At 43.9% G+C, this 17129-nt stretch overlaps 1 protein-coding gene across 1 annotated transcript in view; it reads left to right on the forward strand.

The window, feature by feature from the left end:
- LOC140119804 (uncharacterized) overlaps positions 1-17129 on the forward strand; it is a 340011-nt gene that overhangs the window by 229413 nt on the left and 93469 nt on the right. The gene's annotated exons all lie outside the window — the stretch shown is intronic.

Below are 17129 nucleotides of genomic sequence, written 5' to 3' on the forward strand. Positions count from 1 at the left end.
CTAAAAAGCTTATCTTTCCGGCTAAAACATTTTCCACATTCAGGACATGAAAATGGTTTTTCTCCTGTGTGAGTTCTCCCGTGTCTAACAAAACTTTTCTTATCACTCAAACATTTTCCACATTCAGTACAGAAGAATGGCTTCTTCCCTGTGTGAGTTCTCTCATGTTCAATAAGATACAATTTTCTGGTAAAACATTTTCCACATTTGGGACATGAAAACTGCCTCTTATCTCCATGATTTCCCTCCTCTGTGGAAAGATGTGACTGATTATCTTCTACCTCACCACAAGGAGATGAGGGGGGACGTCCATGGGAACCTCTTGTACTTTCATCTCCTGGAAAATATAACCAAGAAATCAGTATTGGAAGTTTCCTTTTCCCCAGTAACAAACAAAAGTAAAGAGACGAGTCTGTAATTTATGTCATCTATGGATAGAAAAATAAATGTAAATATAAAACATTGCCATATAATAGGATTAAAATCCAAAAATCATTACACAAATTGGTTGTGTAACCAGAGATTCCCATCTCTCCCTGGAGCTGAGCCTAACAGTCCTAGACAGCGGGTGACACAGGGGGGGGGGGGGACCCCGGGCAGCCATATATACAGGCAGGGCCGGATTAAAGGAGGGGCTCCTGGGGCTTGAGCCCCAGTTTGTCCTTGCCTCTGAGTAGCCTGGCCCACATGAAGCTCTATATGCCCTGTGTACTGAAACCAGAGTCACCCAGATAATCAATAGTGCCGAATACTGTGTGACCACCCTGCTGGATCCACACTACAAGGATAGTGTAGCATTCTTCATTTCAATGATAGAGCATGAGACTTAAAATTCGAGTAACGGCACGGTACGCCATATTTACTAAAAGGCTCCGGCCCTGTGTCCAAATGAAATCTACAGGACTGGTAAGAGACAGATGAGCCGGTGTCTATGTCATCTCCATCTCCTCCCCTGGATGTGACCTCTCCCTGCAATGTATAAGGGAAGAATAACCCACAAGATACATGAAAGGCTCTTACCCTCCTCTGTCACTGATGAGGGGATTTCCTCTCCGCTCCTCCTTCCACCACAACTTTCCTGGAAAGATCCAACATGAAGGACATGAGAAAACAAGGAAATGTCTCCAGAGATTCTCTTATATCCAAGTGATGGACAGAAACCTCTAGAACCAGGAACTAAGGGGAATAATCTCCTGCAGGAGGAGACGGGATCCACATTCATCCAAATATTTTACACATCAACATCAATGTTCCGGTTATATTACTGCATAACCCGATGTGACCCGATCCTGAGGTGGAGACTCATGGACACCAGGGAGAAGATTATCCAGTTCTCCTGCTCTGGACTAGAAGTCACAGGTCACAGGATTTTATCACAACCTGTTATAAAGCTAGAAATAATTTGTAGCCAGAACCTAAAACAGTTTCCATCAACATCATCCCATAGACCCTCCACCCACTGCTGCTGGAGAAGGTAAGTAGCCTCATTACATCATTGTATAAGGATTTACAGTGTATAAGGATGTACTGCTTAAACCGTAGGCTGTGTATGTTCTAAGTGTGAGTGATAATCTAATGGATTACAACTTCCATCTCTCTCCTTCAACCACAGATATATTCATTCATGTATTCACCACCCCTGATAGTTGTGATGTCTGTGTTTTTCTACTGCTTGAACCCTACAAGTCCTCTCTCCAGCTCTGCTTAGCTGATGTATTAGTTTAGTTCAGTTTCACTGCGTCGGGTGCGGGTGCATGGAGAGGGCTCATGGAGAGAGGCTTCATACTCGGTAATTCTTCGCTGCATATTGCTAGCACCGATCCCGGGTGTTATCCTGCCAATCACAGCCGGCAAAGCTGCTGGCGCCTTCAAAATAATGGTGGTGCCAGGGCGCTGCCATCTTGCCGAAGATTGTCGCTCCCTGTGACGTCATCGGGGAGCTACAATCCATTGCTCTGACAGCCTTGGGTCTTCCGAAGACCAAAGGCCGTCTCGTTTTAACCCATTCATTACCATGTGCTAATTGCACATGGTAATAAGGAGGAAAATCCCCATATACTGCCATACCAAAGTATGGCAGTATATGGTAGGATCGATCAGACAACCTAGGGTTAAAGTACCCTAGGGGGTCTGTAAAAATGGAAAAATATAAATAAAAGTAAAAAAATAAATAAATTATAAAACCTAAAAATTCAAATCACCCCCTAATACACATAAACACATTAGGTATCGCCACTTCCGGAAATGACCGACCATAATGTAATAACTGTCTTTCACTGTGTTTAAACCTGTAACGGAAAATAGCGCCGAAGTCACAAATGCCACTTTTTTGCCATTTTGAAGAATATAAAAAATTCTATAAAAAGTGATCAAAAGGTCGTACAGTCCTAAAAATGATAACATTGAAAATGTCCTCAAAAGTCGCAAAAAATGACACCACCCACAGCTCTTACACCAAAGTATGAAAAAGTTGTTAGCGCCAGAAGATGGCAAAATCCACCCCTCCAAAAAAATTTTTTGGACATGAGGTTTTCGTTTTTGTAAATGTATGAAAGCACACGTGCGGCACCATACTGCTTCGTAGCCCGTAGAAAGATAGGACATGTCCTATCATCCTACGGAATAAGGCGCCGTGCACTGTATATGCCTATGGAGAGGGGCGGGGGAGAGCTGCGCTCAGGCTGCGTATGTTCGAGTGTAATAAGCACAAGAGTTATTATAAGGCAATTATAAAATGGCAATCAGAAGGGGGAAGAGAAAGGTAAGTTTGCATTATTTTGTGAACATAGCACGCTTTTATATTATTGTACTAAAATCTGTTTTAAGCTAACCTACCGTCCATCTATCCCCTCAGTGTCCTCCATCCACAGCAGCTCCTCCATCCTTCCATCACCACTGTACTTCTCTCATGCACTGTAAGCTTTATCTAACCGTTCTATTCCATCTCGTTCTGCTGTAAAGCTGAGAAAAGTCCCTTACCATCTCCTTTCACCGTCTATTCTTCTTCTACTAGCGGTAGGTAAGATCTCTCCTAACCTTGGTCCTACTGCTTTCAGTTCAAAACATTTCACAACTCATAGGAGCCTTGCAAACCTCATCAATATTCAGTGCATCCCCTCTTCTATCTCTCCTACACCAACAGCCTCTTTCAAATGTGCCCGCTCTGGAATGTGCCCGCTCTGGAATGTGCCCGCTATAGAATGTGCCCGCTATAGAATGTGCCCGCTATAGAATGTGCCCGCTCTGGAATCTGCAATAAACTTGAAACCATTCATGGCCTGTTTCTTTCTTTTTCAAATTATTCATACAACGTTTTCAAATATAAGCGAGACATGACAGAAATATACACAAGGGAAACAAATAGGGGAACAATACCGCCTATGACTGAAACATGGATTCAGCAGGATGATACTGCTTCGCCTGCTGCTCTGTGCTTTGGTGGCTTGCAATTCTCTCACTCAATCAGATTTGTCAATAGGCATGGAGGATAGGTAGGTATACTACTCTCCCCATGGTCTCATCTTCCCTGTTTTGAGGTCTACACTATCAGGCTGTTCCACCCATTCTCCCTTCATGCGGCTGTAATATATTGTCCTCTTGGCTCATTCTACCAGTTCATCAACCACTTTGCTTCCACATTTCCTATCTAGTGACATTCTAACACTCATCATGGGAGACTTTAACATTCATATTAATACTCCATCTCCCCTTCGGCCTCTCAACTTTTATCACTACCTTCCTTTTTAGGACTCTCACAACTCTGATTATGCTACTCACTAGGAGGGAAAATCCTAGACTGGGTGATGAAAATCCTAGACTTTCCTTAACTCTATTCAGTCTCTAATTTCACAAATACTGCCTTTCCACTGTCAGACCATAACCTTCTCTCTTTTACTGTTAATAGTTTCTCTGCTTTACAGAACCAGGCCACCTATCACACCTATCGGAACCCAAGTGCCATTGATAGTCACCATCTCATAGAAAGAAGTCATCACTGTCCCCTATATCCTCCCTCTTCTGTCCTAACCATGCTACTAACCATTATAATCACAACCTCAAAAGTGCCCTGGATGAGGCGTCACCTCCCTCAGTCTGAACATTTCAACACAGACAACGCCAACCTTGGCAGACTCCCCAAACCCATTTCCTTCGGCAGTGCTCCAGGATTCCTGAACGTCTATGGAGAAAATCGTGCACACCTGGACTTCAAATGTATGCTTAGAACCTATAACACTGTCCTCCATCTTGGTCTATTTCACTAATCTAATATCCTCTCTCTTAAAATCTCTTACAATCCTAAAAGGCTATTCATTCCTACTAACTCTAAAAGTTCAGCCACTTGTTACAGGCCTTGGGTCTGAAGATCTGGCCACCTACTTTAAATCTAAAATTGAGGGCATTTGCCAGTAAATAATTTCCCTTTCCACTAAATTAATCCCCTTCCCTCTGCTACTTCACCCTGTTCACTCTCTTCCTTGGAGCCAGTTACAGAAGATGAAGTGTCCAGGCTCTTCTCTTCTGCTCACCCCATTACCTGCATCAGTGACCCCATTCCCTCACATCTACAGTCTCTCTTTTCTCCAGTGGTCACTTCACATCTCACTAAAATCTTTAACCTCTCTCTCTCTCTCTTCTGGTGTCTATTCCTCTTCCTTCAAGCATGCAAAAAAGCCAATGTGTCTAACTAGTCTTGTAAGGAAAGCAATAAGCGAAAAAGATAAGGCGTTTAAGGTGCTAAAATGCAAAGGTAGCGATGAGGCATTACAGGATTATAGAAAAAAAATCCTGTAAAAAGCAGATAAAAGCCGCAAAAATAGAGACCGACAGAAATATTGCCAGGGAGAACAAAAATACCTGATGATCCAGTGTGATGATTTCCTCTGGTTCCACTTTAACAACATGGAAATATTGGGGACTGGGACATCTCTCTGGTTCCTCTTTGATATCTCGGGAATCTTCAGGACTGGGACATCTCTCTGGTTCCTCTTTGATATCTCGGGAATCTTCAGGACTGGGACATCTCTCTGGTGGATTTCTCTGACTGGATCCATCTATAGGAAATATACACAGTGACTGATACATTGTCTATATGTGATGATGAGATGGAGGAGGTGACCTCACACCTGCTCTGTCCTCTATAATCAGGAAGGTCTCCTCTTACCTGGTGATGTGAGGGGCTGGTGGTCCTCCATCATCATGTCCTTGTACTGGTCCTTGTGTCCTTCTATATACTCCGACTCCTCCATGGAGAAATAGACAGTGACGTCCTGACACCTTATAGGAACCTGACACCCACAATGACACAGTCATCACCCAGACCCCTCCCTTGTGTTATTGTACAATGTCCCAGCATTCCCGGCAGCGCTCACCTCTCCGCTCAGCAGCTCAGTGATCCTGGAGGTAAGTTCTAGGATCTTCTGCTCATGTATCAGAGAATGAGGTGGAGGCTCGGTGATGGGGCTCTGGGTCCATCCTCCTGACACACGGGGGGTCACACACTCACCAGACGACTTCTTCACTACTGTGTAATCCTGTGTATGGGGAGACACTGATCACTACATAGATCCTAAGAATCCTTCACCTCTCCAGTCATTTCCCGCTGTTATTCCTAGAGATAAGAGCCGTGTCCTGGGAGACTCTCACCTCTCCAGTAATAAAGGAGATGATCTCCAGTGTGAGGTCGAGAATCACAACTGCCATCTCGCTTTTATTCTTGTCAAACCTTTGAGGACCCTTCAACATCATGATGTTCATGTACTGATCCTCATGTCCTTCTATATACTCCCACTCCTCCATGGAGAAATAGACAGCGACGTCCTGACACCTTATAGGAACCTGACACACACAATGACACAGTCATCACCCAGACACCTCCCTTGTGTTATTGTACAATGTCCCAGCATTCCCGGCAGCGCTCACCTCTCCGCTCAGCAGCTCAGTGATACTGGAGGTAAGTTCTAGGATCTTCTGCTCATGTATCAGTGAATGAGGTGGAGGCTCGGTGATGGGGCTCTGGGTCCATCCTCCTGACACACGGGGGGTCACACACTCACCAGACGACTTCTTCACTACTGTGTAATCCTGTTTATGGGGAGACACTGATCACTACATAGATCCTAAGAATCCTTCACCTCTCCAGTCATTTCCCGCTGTTATTCCTAGAGATAAGAGCCGTGTCCTGGGAGACTCTCACCTCTCCGGTTATCAAGGAGATCATCTCCAGGGTGAGCTCCAGGATCCTGGCCGCCATCTGCTCTCTGTCCTTCTCCCGGATCCCTGGTGGATCATTGATGGAAAGGATCATCTTTAGGAGAAACCTCTGGGAGTCCTGGATCTATAGAACCTGAGGAAACAGGAGAAGAACTAAGAGCAAACTCTATATGAAGCAGTTGTGTCCATGACATGTGTGATGTGACAGATGGGGATTCTCCAGGAGGGCTCCGAGCAGACAATACTTTTGTTCAACCTTGTGGTTACTGTATATATTTTTGTGGGTTTTTTAAAGACGCTTTGTGTTCTATGACGAATAAAGAGGTTTTGTAAATTGACCAAGTAATATGGGTCATAGGGAAAAAAAGGTTTGTTTAATTCTTAAAGGTTGGAATTGGCGTCTTTTTCCAACCTTATATACGAGGATACCATGCTGTTATTTCATGTGCTCAGATACATACATTAAATATTGTAAATGTTAAACATTGCAAATATAACTGGGTGAAGGACCTTAGATGACATCATCCTGGTCATATGACATGAAGTGCCCAATGATGTAACAGAGTTCTCAATGTTCCACATAGCAGCATGTCTAAGCATGTCCTTTCGAGGTGCTGACTTGTATCAATCCGGTCACCTACAAGCTGCAGCTTCCTCCCACCATGCGCATCCCAAACTCCTTCCATGTCTTCCTCCTCAAGTCTGTAATCCTCCTCCTGTGGCTGACGCCTCCAACATCTATGAGGTAAAGGACATCCTTGATATGAAGACAGTGAGGGGTAAGCGGTTCTTCTTGGTTGACTGGAAGGGGTTCGGGCCGGAGGAGAGATCTTGGGAGCCGCAGGACAATATCCTGGACCATGATCTCCTGCAGAAATTTCTTTAGGCCAAGAAGAGGGGGAGGCAGAAAGGAAGGGAGGTACTGTCGCGGATGCTCAAGATATGGGTAGCGGGCTCACCCGTCCCCCTCGGTGCCCGCTGGTGCTGCACGACTCGCCTGTCCCCGCTTCGGATTTCCGTCCGGGGCCCATATGCGCGCTTCCCTGTCTCCTAGGGCGCACATGCGCCCACTTCAGAAAATTTAAAGGGCCAGTGCACCCCCTAATTGGCGCTGCCCTTTTCCCAGGAGGCTATTTATACCTGCCTCTCCCATCATAACCTGCCTTTGAGAAAGCTTTGTCTGATGCCCTGCACTGTTATTGTGTTTTCCCGTTGTGCCCCGGTTCCGTTCATGACTACGCTCCTCCGCTGCCTGCCTTGACCTATTGCTACGTCCCTGACTCTGCTCCCATTTTGCCCATCCTGACCTCCTGCCTGTCCCTGACTACGGGATTGCCTTCAGATCCTGTACCTCGACCTTGACTGTCACCGTGGACAAGTCACGTCTGTGGAACCATCCTGCTTTGTGGCGGGCTCTGGTGAAGACTGGATGCCACTTAGATTCCGGTCCCAGGTGTCGGCTTGTGTCATCATCTGCGGTGGTACAGAGGATCCACTACCTCCGATCCTGACATTACATACTATCCTTCCAACGCTCCCCGCGGCTCCTCTTCCTTCTGCTCTTCACTTTTCACATGCAGGCAGAAACCCATCCATCCACTTTGCCCGCCGGCACCCACTATGAGGGGGGGGGGGGACGCATCTCTGCCCGGTCTATTACAGAAGAGAAGAGCAGTGGGGAGTGAGTATGTAAGTCTATTGTTTTATACACCGGGGCATTGCAGGGCATTTCACCTCTAGGGGGGCTGCTGCAGGGCATTTTATTACAGGAGGTGCATTACTAGGGGAGGCTGTGACCAATGCATTTCTTACCCTAGGCTTATACTTGAGTCAATACATTTTCCCAGTTATTTGTGGTAAAATTGGGGCCTCGGTTTATATTTGGGTCACTTTATACTCAAGTATATAGGGTAGTGGGCCTAAAAACTTTGCAAGGAGCTGTTTGCATAAATCATGTCAACATCAGAAATAAACTGGGTGACATTTCCATAGCCAATGGGGTATTTTTTGCTACACATTGTACATCATTGGCTGCTACTTGACACAATGGACACATTTACCAAGATTGTCGGAAATTAAAAAAAAAAATTCTGTGCCCGTTTATAATACTGGGTGCAACAAAGTCACTAAGATCATGCACCAGAAATCATGAATCTTTCGCTTCCCCGACAGAGTTCACCAACTTTTTTTGTGGTGCAATTTTAACCCCTTAACGACTTGGTCCTTTTTAATTTTTTCACTTCCATTTTTTACTCCCCACCTTCAAAAATCTATAACTTTTCCACATAAAGAGCTCTGTGATGGCTTATTTTTTGCATAACAAATTTGACTTCATAGTGACGGTATTTAATGTTCCATGCTGTGTACTGGGAAGCGGGAAAAAATTCCAAATGCAGCGAAAATGGTGAAAAACTGCATTTGCGTTGTTTTCTTGTGGGCTTGGATTTTACGGCTTTCACTGTGCGCCACAAATGACAGGTCTGCTTTATTGTTTGGGTCGGTGCAATCACGGGGATACCAAAAAATTAAAACCTCCATAAGACACTTTTATAATACATTATTCCACTTTACTTCATTATTCACAGGTACAAATTAGTCTTCTTAGTATCATACAGTGGTTTCAACATATGTAGATAATATAGCTTGCAGAACTTATTGCCTTTATAGACCTGACGAAGACCTCAGCACGAAGCTGAAATGTGCAGTGCACTTGTTTTTATCGGAAATCTCAAAAAAATAAAGACGATAAGGACTTGGATTTAATTTCTTGCACTTTTAATTTTTTTCTTTTGATTGTCGTATTGTCTGTACAGTTCCTTTTTAGTGTGTACTACTGTCATGGTCATAAGTTTTGAGAATGATACAAATGTTAATTGTTACAAAGTCTCCTGCATCAGGTTTTATAATGGCAAATTGCATATACTCCAGAATGTTATAAAGAGTGATCAGCTTAACAGCAATTAATTGCAAAGTCAGTATTTGCCTAGAAAATGAACCTGTTCCCCCAAAACACATTTCAACTTCATTGCAGGCGCCTTAAAAGGAGCAGCTGCCATGGTGTCAGTGATGGCTCCAGTAACACAGGTGCGGGGGCTGATGGGGACAGGGCTGGAGATCAATCTGTCAGGATTAAGTAACAATCACACCCCTGGACACTTTACAAGGAGGCTGGTGCTTGGCATCATTGTTTCTCTTCTGTTACCCATGGTTATCTCTAAAGAAACACGAGCAGTCATCATTGCACTGCACAAAACTGGCCTAACAGGGATGAGTATCGCAGCTAGAAAGATTGCACCTCAGTCATCAATCTATCACATCATCAAGAAGGACCAGCAAGTGCCAGGAGCGTCTCTTACAAGTGTTTGAGCTTGGGGATGGGGCTCCCAGCAGTGCAGAGCTTGCTCAGGAATGGCAGCAGGCAGGTGTGAGGCATCTGCACGCACAATGATATTAATCCGCTGTGAAAAAACAAATTAAAATTTCCTGACACCCTGGGTGACCATATTGTGAACAAAAACAATTCCAGTTCATCGACAGACTCTACCAAATCGGTCATTGTCCACACGTGGAAATAACCCGAACCCTGCCTTGCGGGCAGGTATCCTAAACAAGAATGAAGCACTTTTCCTTACTACGGACAATCCTACGGTACCCACCTTCTACATGTTACCAAAGGTGCATAAATCTTTGGATAAACCCCCGGGACGTCCAATCGTCTCGGGGATTGGGAGTATAAATGAAAAACTGTGTACCTACTTGGACTTTTTTCTCCAACCATTAGTCTCAAGATTGCCATCATTTGTTCGGGACACGACACATCTTATCCAGAGGTTGGAGAACTTTGAAACTTCTGTCCCTATCTTGTTGATCACCTTGGACTTAGAGGCGCTTTATACGATCATTGGACACCAGGTGGGTTTGGATGCTATTGCTTTTTATCTGGACAAAGAATGGTCCACAGATAGGAGGCACGACTCCTTCCTCTTGGACCTTCTTTACCTGAGATTACATCAGAATTATTTCCTCTTTGATCATGTTTTTTACAAACAGGTATCAGGCACGGCCATGGGGGCCAAATGCCCACCATCGTACGCCAACTTATTTATGGGGTGGTGGGAGGAGAAGGTGGTGTACCAACTAGAGGCCTTTAAAGATCGGGTAGCTGGTTGGTACCGCTACATCGACGATATTCTGCTTCTCTGGACAGGTACCATCAACGATTGCCATACTTTCATTGATGTACTGAATGACAACCCATGGAAGATCAAACTTACGGCACAAATATCAGATTCTACAGTCGATTTCCTGGACGTTTCCATCAGGTATGTACATCCTAAGCTCACCACGACTTTATTTCGTAAGGAAACTGCATCTAATAGTCTACTGCACTTTTCTAGCTTCCACCCTGCCCACCTGAAGGAAGGGATACCAACGGGCCAATTTTTTCGTGTGAAAAGAAATTGTACCAACGAACAAGACTTCAGACTTCATGCTCGTGAATTGACTACACGTTTTAAAAATAGAGGCTACCCACGCCGAGTCATCTCAAAGGGGTTTATCCGAGCCTGCAACAACGATAGACAAGATCTGTTACAGACGAAGCCACGCCCCTTGGATGCCAGACCGAGGTTGATTACCACATTTAACAACCAATGGACGGAGATTTATAAAATCTTAGAGAAGAATTGGGGCATCCTCAAGAGCGACAGTAGACTCACCCCCTTCATCACCGACAAACCACAACTGACTGCTAGACGTGCTAAAAACTTGAAAGATGTCTTGACCAGGAGCCACTTCCAACGCCCATCGGTACCTTTGGGACGGGGCATCCGTCTGTGTGGTTCCTTCCCGTGCGGTGACTGCTCTGTGTGTCCCTTTATGTCACGGACCTCGGAGTTTGAGGAGCCGGTGGGGCACAAAAAGTTTAAAATCAAAAGCTACATTAACTGCAAAACAAAGGGAGTTATTTATGTCCTCACATGTCCGTGTCGTAAGCTTTATGTAGGCCAAACGGCCCAGGAATTCCGTAGAAGGTGCCAACAACACCTGTCAACAATCCGCACGGCAGCCGCCGATCAGCAAAAAGGTAAAAAACTTACCTCGGTGGCTCTTCATTTTTTACAATATCATGGCAGCTGTACAAGAGGTCTCAGTTTTGTAGGCCTGGAGAAAGTGACACTGAATATCAGAGGAGGCAATCTCACACCCTTACTCTTACGTAGTGAATCCAGATGGATCTACACGCTGGATACCATGGCCCCTAAGGGCCTGAACGAGTAACTTTTGTTCACCGGCCACTATAAAACATAAGCCTTTGACTCACCATCCCATTTTTCTGTACACCTACATCCATTCACGGCATATTCCTATGTCTTTCTCACACTCACACCTTTTTGTCTTTTGGACATCACACTCAGTCCACTCCATGCACTGAGACTGCTTCCATTACACATTCACTCTTACACACTTGGACCCCCTACATTTTTTACTATTGGGCCCTCCTAAGCCACTATAGTTTGATGTTTTTGCTCTTTCCTCACTCTCTTCTTTAAGTTTCAGACACTACTCATCTCTGTGGAATGGGATGGCCTGGTGAGATACGGTAGACGATGAACCCTTCCTGACTACGCTATACAAGAATATCTGCTGTGTGATCCTCTGAGACTCCTCTCCATACTCCACGCCCTCCTGCGCTCCCTCTTGAGTATATCCTCATGGCTCGACGTGGACGTGTTTTCAGCCTTTATTTGGCTTATATTACTGACTGTTCCTTGCTGCTCTCGGGTCTGTTCCTCTTAGCCATTGGGAGGTGTTGGCATTTCTGTGCTTGCATATATATTTTTAGTGATCACTCTTATATATATACTATATACTTTATTCTTATTTTTGTTATGTCTATTTCGAGCTAGTATACTCTCTATCATCCACGTATACGATTGTTTCTCTTGCTGCTCTGGCTTGGTTCAGCCTGGCCCCCCCCATCCCCCTCGAGGTTTTGTCCCCCCCCCCCTTTTTTTTATAACAACCACATTATTGACTAGGTTCCCTATATACATTTCGCCGTAGAAAATATGCCTGAACTAATTCTTTTACCGTGTTCTAGTGCATTTAATGCAGATTTCCATTTTCCAGGAGCCTCTCAAGGAGCCTCCTTTTAGGCTATACTTCGTTTGGTGTATGCCTTTAATATTTAGTAGGGGTTATTCCTACAGAACTCCTAGCAGACATGTATGAATTGGATACACAGTTACATCACCTATATATGTTGACTTTTGGGCTTGTCCCAAGTGGTCACTTCATACTTAGGTGCAGGTCATGTTTCCTAAGTAGTGATGTTCGAGCTTGTGTCGCCGTTTAGCCAATATTTATCACATGCTATGGAGTTTTTATATTTTAGGCACTATGTCACTTTATAAATCCAACCTTTGTTGGTACTTCACCTCATTTCACGTATATCTGGACATGATTTTACATTTTGTTCCTTATTCTCACTCCACACAGATATTTCTTGTCTAGTATGGAACTGTATATCTTTGCGTTATGTTTTGTGTTATATTATCATCGACGCCCAATGTCGATTGATTTATGTCTCAATGTTCATAGGTTGGGGTGCAGAATCATATACCCATACCTTGTCTTATATTCCATATGGTTTTACTTTGTTTATCTATGCGTATACTTTCGTACCTACGATAGGCGCCGCATTTCTAGGCTTCTATTTTGAACTGGTTTTTATTTAAGACGCCTTTTTGGTATCCACGTCTTATCGATACACACACGCCGTCTATATAATCTGGTCCAACCTTGTCTACGTAGGATATGGTTTCTAAGGATCTACACAATACCTATATTATCATACAGTACTATTTATGTGTATTATGTGTCCATAAATGATTAACAATTTGTATGGACTTTTTTCCTCTCTAAGTAGGATTTTACAGGCTCGGTCTATTTGTTTTATGTTGTTGTGGTGTTATACTTTGTGTAGGTTTGGATTTTCTTGCTTATTACACATTCTTCGAACTTATCTTTATTAGTAATTTCTTAATGGGATACACTTTGTTCTCACATACTGTTTATATAAAATTGTGATAGCTCGGTTCACACTTATTTTTGCTCTATGTGTCTTACGCTGCGCCTTAGTCTTTAATTTTATATTAGTGGCGCCACTCACTTTACTCAACAGTGGTAGCACACGACTCTTCTTTCTTTAGGAGGGTTATGTAACTTTTCGGGCCATACTGTCTGCACTTTTATTTTATTTTAGGACCTTCGTTTGGACCTTTTCATCGGTCATATACTGTCATACCATGCGCCGTATAATACTCATAGTCGCTGCGCCATATAATACTTGATCGACTTATTATCTTTGTCTGTGCCATCAAATGTTTATTATCTCTATACTTACCTCATTTATCACATTCCGGACATGGACACGCATTCTCACTATATGTTCTAAGCTTACTTCGTATTGGTAGGAACCTTTAGTTCATCAGCGGCGTTCCCGTTCTTTTAGGGTACGCGCACCTCAACTTCCGGGCCTGTGGAATGCACAACCATGTTGGATTAGGTCTCTGCACATGACCGGATATGACGTCACATGGGGGCGGCACCTCTCAGGGGGGGTGGCCGGCTTGTTCCGCGTCAGAGCAGCGAGGTATTTAAACCTGATACTTACAACAGGTCGACATCCCCTGACGAAGCCCGTGTACCGGGCGATACGCGTGGGGCATCCCTGCTCTCCCCAGCTTTACACTCTCCATACGGTAATACTATTTTTCCTTTGATTATATTGTTTACATTATTGGACATGATTGTGATTGCTCTATCTTTATAAGGCTGTTATTATTTATTTGAGTGTCCCTCCTTGCTACACATCTTGTTTCACCTAATAGTTACCGTATTTGCATACATATGTATTATTTTTATACTTATGTTTTCAGCATTACACAATGAATTTCGCTATGCTGGGGAGTATGTCTGCTTTGCTACCCTTTTGTATAGGGTTTTTTAAACTGTTTTTAGATCCACATATTCTTTAATAAAATTTGATATTTTTTCACCCATATGCATCTGCCTTTCTGCGTCTCTTAACCCGAACCCTACTAACCATAGCTGACAATAACACTGCTAACCCACTAACAATAGCTCACTAGCCCAATGCGTTAACCCTCTCCCTGCTACCTACAACACTTACCCTAATACTGCTGACCTATGACTATAACCCTATTAACCCTTTCCCTGCTAACTACAAGGCACTTACCATAGCCCTAACCTTATAAAACGCAACTTAAACGTGTGAACAAATCACTTTTCCCACAAAGAAAAGTTAGGCCCTACCCACAGGAACTTGCCGATCAGTGGAGGTCTCTAATGAGAGCACAAAGATCACGAAAACTAAGGGTCGATGGGGGCCCACATACCTCCGTCAGACCCCTTGTGAGAGTAATGGAGCAGACGGCTGCACGTGACCGTTCTGTTCCATTAATCTCTATGTAGCTGATGGAGATCGGAGATAGGGAACGTCAGCTCCATTACTCTCACAAGGGGTCTGAGGGAGGTATGTGGGCCCCAATCGCAACCTTCGTTTTCGTGATCTGTGGGGTTCTCATCACTGAGACCCGTACAGATCAGCAAGTTAGTGCCTAACTTTTCTTCGTGGCCCTTTTTCGTTTTTGCATTTTAATTTTTCACTCCCAGCCTTCAAAAATCTGTAACTTTTTTATTTATCCATATAAAGAGCTCTGTTTGGGCTTGTTTTCTGCGTAACACATTGCACTTCATAGTGATGGTATTTATTATTCCATGCCATGTACTGGGAAACGGGGAAAAAAATTCAGAATGCAGTGAAAATGATGAAAAAACGCATTTGCGCCGTTTTCTTGTGGGCTTGGATTTTACAGCTTTCACTGAGCGCCCCAAATCACATGTCTATTTTATTCTTTGGTTCGGTACGATCACGAGGATACCAAATTTGTACAGGTTTTATAATGTTTTCATACATTTAAAAAAAATTAAAACCTTCTGTACAAAAAAATAATTCTTCATTTTGCCGTGTTCTGGCACTAATAACTTCTTCATACTTCAGTGCACGGAGCTGTGGGTGGTGTCATTGTTTGCGACTTTTGATGTCGTTTTAATGCTAGCATTTTGAGGACTGTATGGGCTTTTGATCACTTTTTATAGAATTTTTTATATTTTTCAAAATGGCAAAAAGTAACATTTGGGTGCCAATTTCCGTTACGGGGTTAAACGCCGGAAAAATTCGCTAATATATTTTGATAGATCGGACATTTTGGGACGCGATGATACCTAAAGTGTTTAGGATTTTTACTGTTTATTTATATTTATATCAGTTCTAGGGAAAGGGGGGGGATTTAAACTTTTACTTTTTTTACTATTTTTTCATATTTTAAAAAAATTATTTTTTTTACCATTATTTAAGATCCTCCAGGGTAATTTAACCCTGCAGGGTCCGATTGCTAATACTATATACTGCAATACTACTGTATTGCAGTATATACCTATTTTACAATGATTTTTAATAGCCTGCCCTCTGGTGGCTACTATAAATCATTGCACATGGCAAGCCTACGAGTCTCAATGAGACTGTCCTTGATTATATTAGGATTCTGGAGCCGCTTATCATCTCCTTCTCAGCATTAGTATAAACAATATCTGTGTACAAGGTCTCTGAGAACTGAGCACAATTAATTCACTTTTTCCCCAGAATGTGCTGATGACCAATAGCTTTGCAGTATACTATTCACACCTCTTTGATGATTCTTCTGTCTGTGATATTATGGATTGGAGATATTACACGGGAGAAGATCTTTACATACACTAAGAGACTGACGTGTCTTAGTTTTTATGTTCAAGTTTGTGGTACCAGGACAACCATAAAAGGGTTAATTAGGACTCACCTTACAAAAGTCAAGAGGGCTGTTGGGGCCCTGCATAAAAATCCCTATCACCGGGACCAAGTCATTATTCACAGTTACGTATACTTCTGAAATATAAATTATTGGAACAGCATGGTGGTGGAGGGTGCCGCCCGCACCCCAGATACATTTTTGAGGGGTGAAGTCTCGTCACTTCCCGGGGATTCCACTACTCTGACACCTCAGAGGATTTGTAAGAGGGACGTCCACAATCTGAGCCGCATGAATCGGTGCGCTAGACACCACATCCGCTCCTTTCCTTCTCCACCTGCTTCCCCTCTGTACTACCTACATCCCAGGGTGTACAGGTAGGTGCAGGAAGGCGGGACATTCCCATTTCTCCAATCCTTATCTCCCCCACTATCTGTTGTCAGGGAGCATGCTGGGAGTTGTAGTCCCACCATATAGTGTGTGAGCTCCTGGAGCATGCTGGGAGTTGTAGTCCCTCCATATAGTGTGTGAGCTCCTGGAGCATGCTGGGAGTTGTAGTCCCACCATATAGTGTGTGCTCCTGGAGCATGCTGGGAGTTGTAGTCCCTCCATATAGTGTGTGCACTCCTTGAGCATGCTGGGAGTTGTAGTCCTTCCATGTGTGTTCCTGGAGCATGCTGGGAGTTGTAGTCCCTCCATGTGTGTTCCTGGAGCATGCTGGGAGTTGTAGTCCCTCCATATAGTGCGTGTGCTCCTGGAGCATGCTGGGAGTTGTAGTCCCTCCATATAGTGTGTGCGCTCCTGGAGCATGCTGGGAGTTGTAGTCCCTCCATATAGTGTGTGTGCTCCTGGAGCATGCTGGGAGTTGTAATCCCTCCATATAGTGTGCGCGCTCCTGTAGCATGCTGGGAGGTGTAGTCCCTCCATATAGTGTGTGTGCTCCTGGAGCATGCTGGGAGGTGTAGTCCCTCCATATAGTGTGTGTGCTCCTGGAGCATGCTGGGAGTTGTAGTCCCTCCATATAGTGTGTGTGCTCCTGGAGCATGC

Source organism: Engystomops pustulosus, chromosome 2 (genome assembly GCF_040894005.1).
Source record: "Engystomops pustulosus chromosome 2, aEngPut4.maternal, whole genome shotgun sequence".
Lineage (NCBI taxonomy): Eukaryota > Metazoa > Chordata > Amphibia > Anura > Leptodactylidae > Engystomops > Engystomops pustulosus.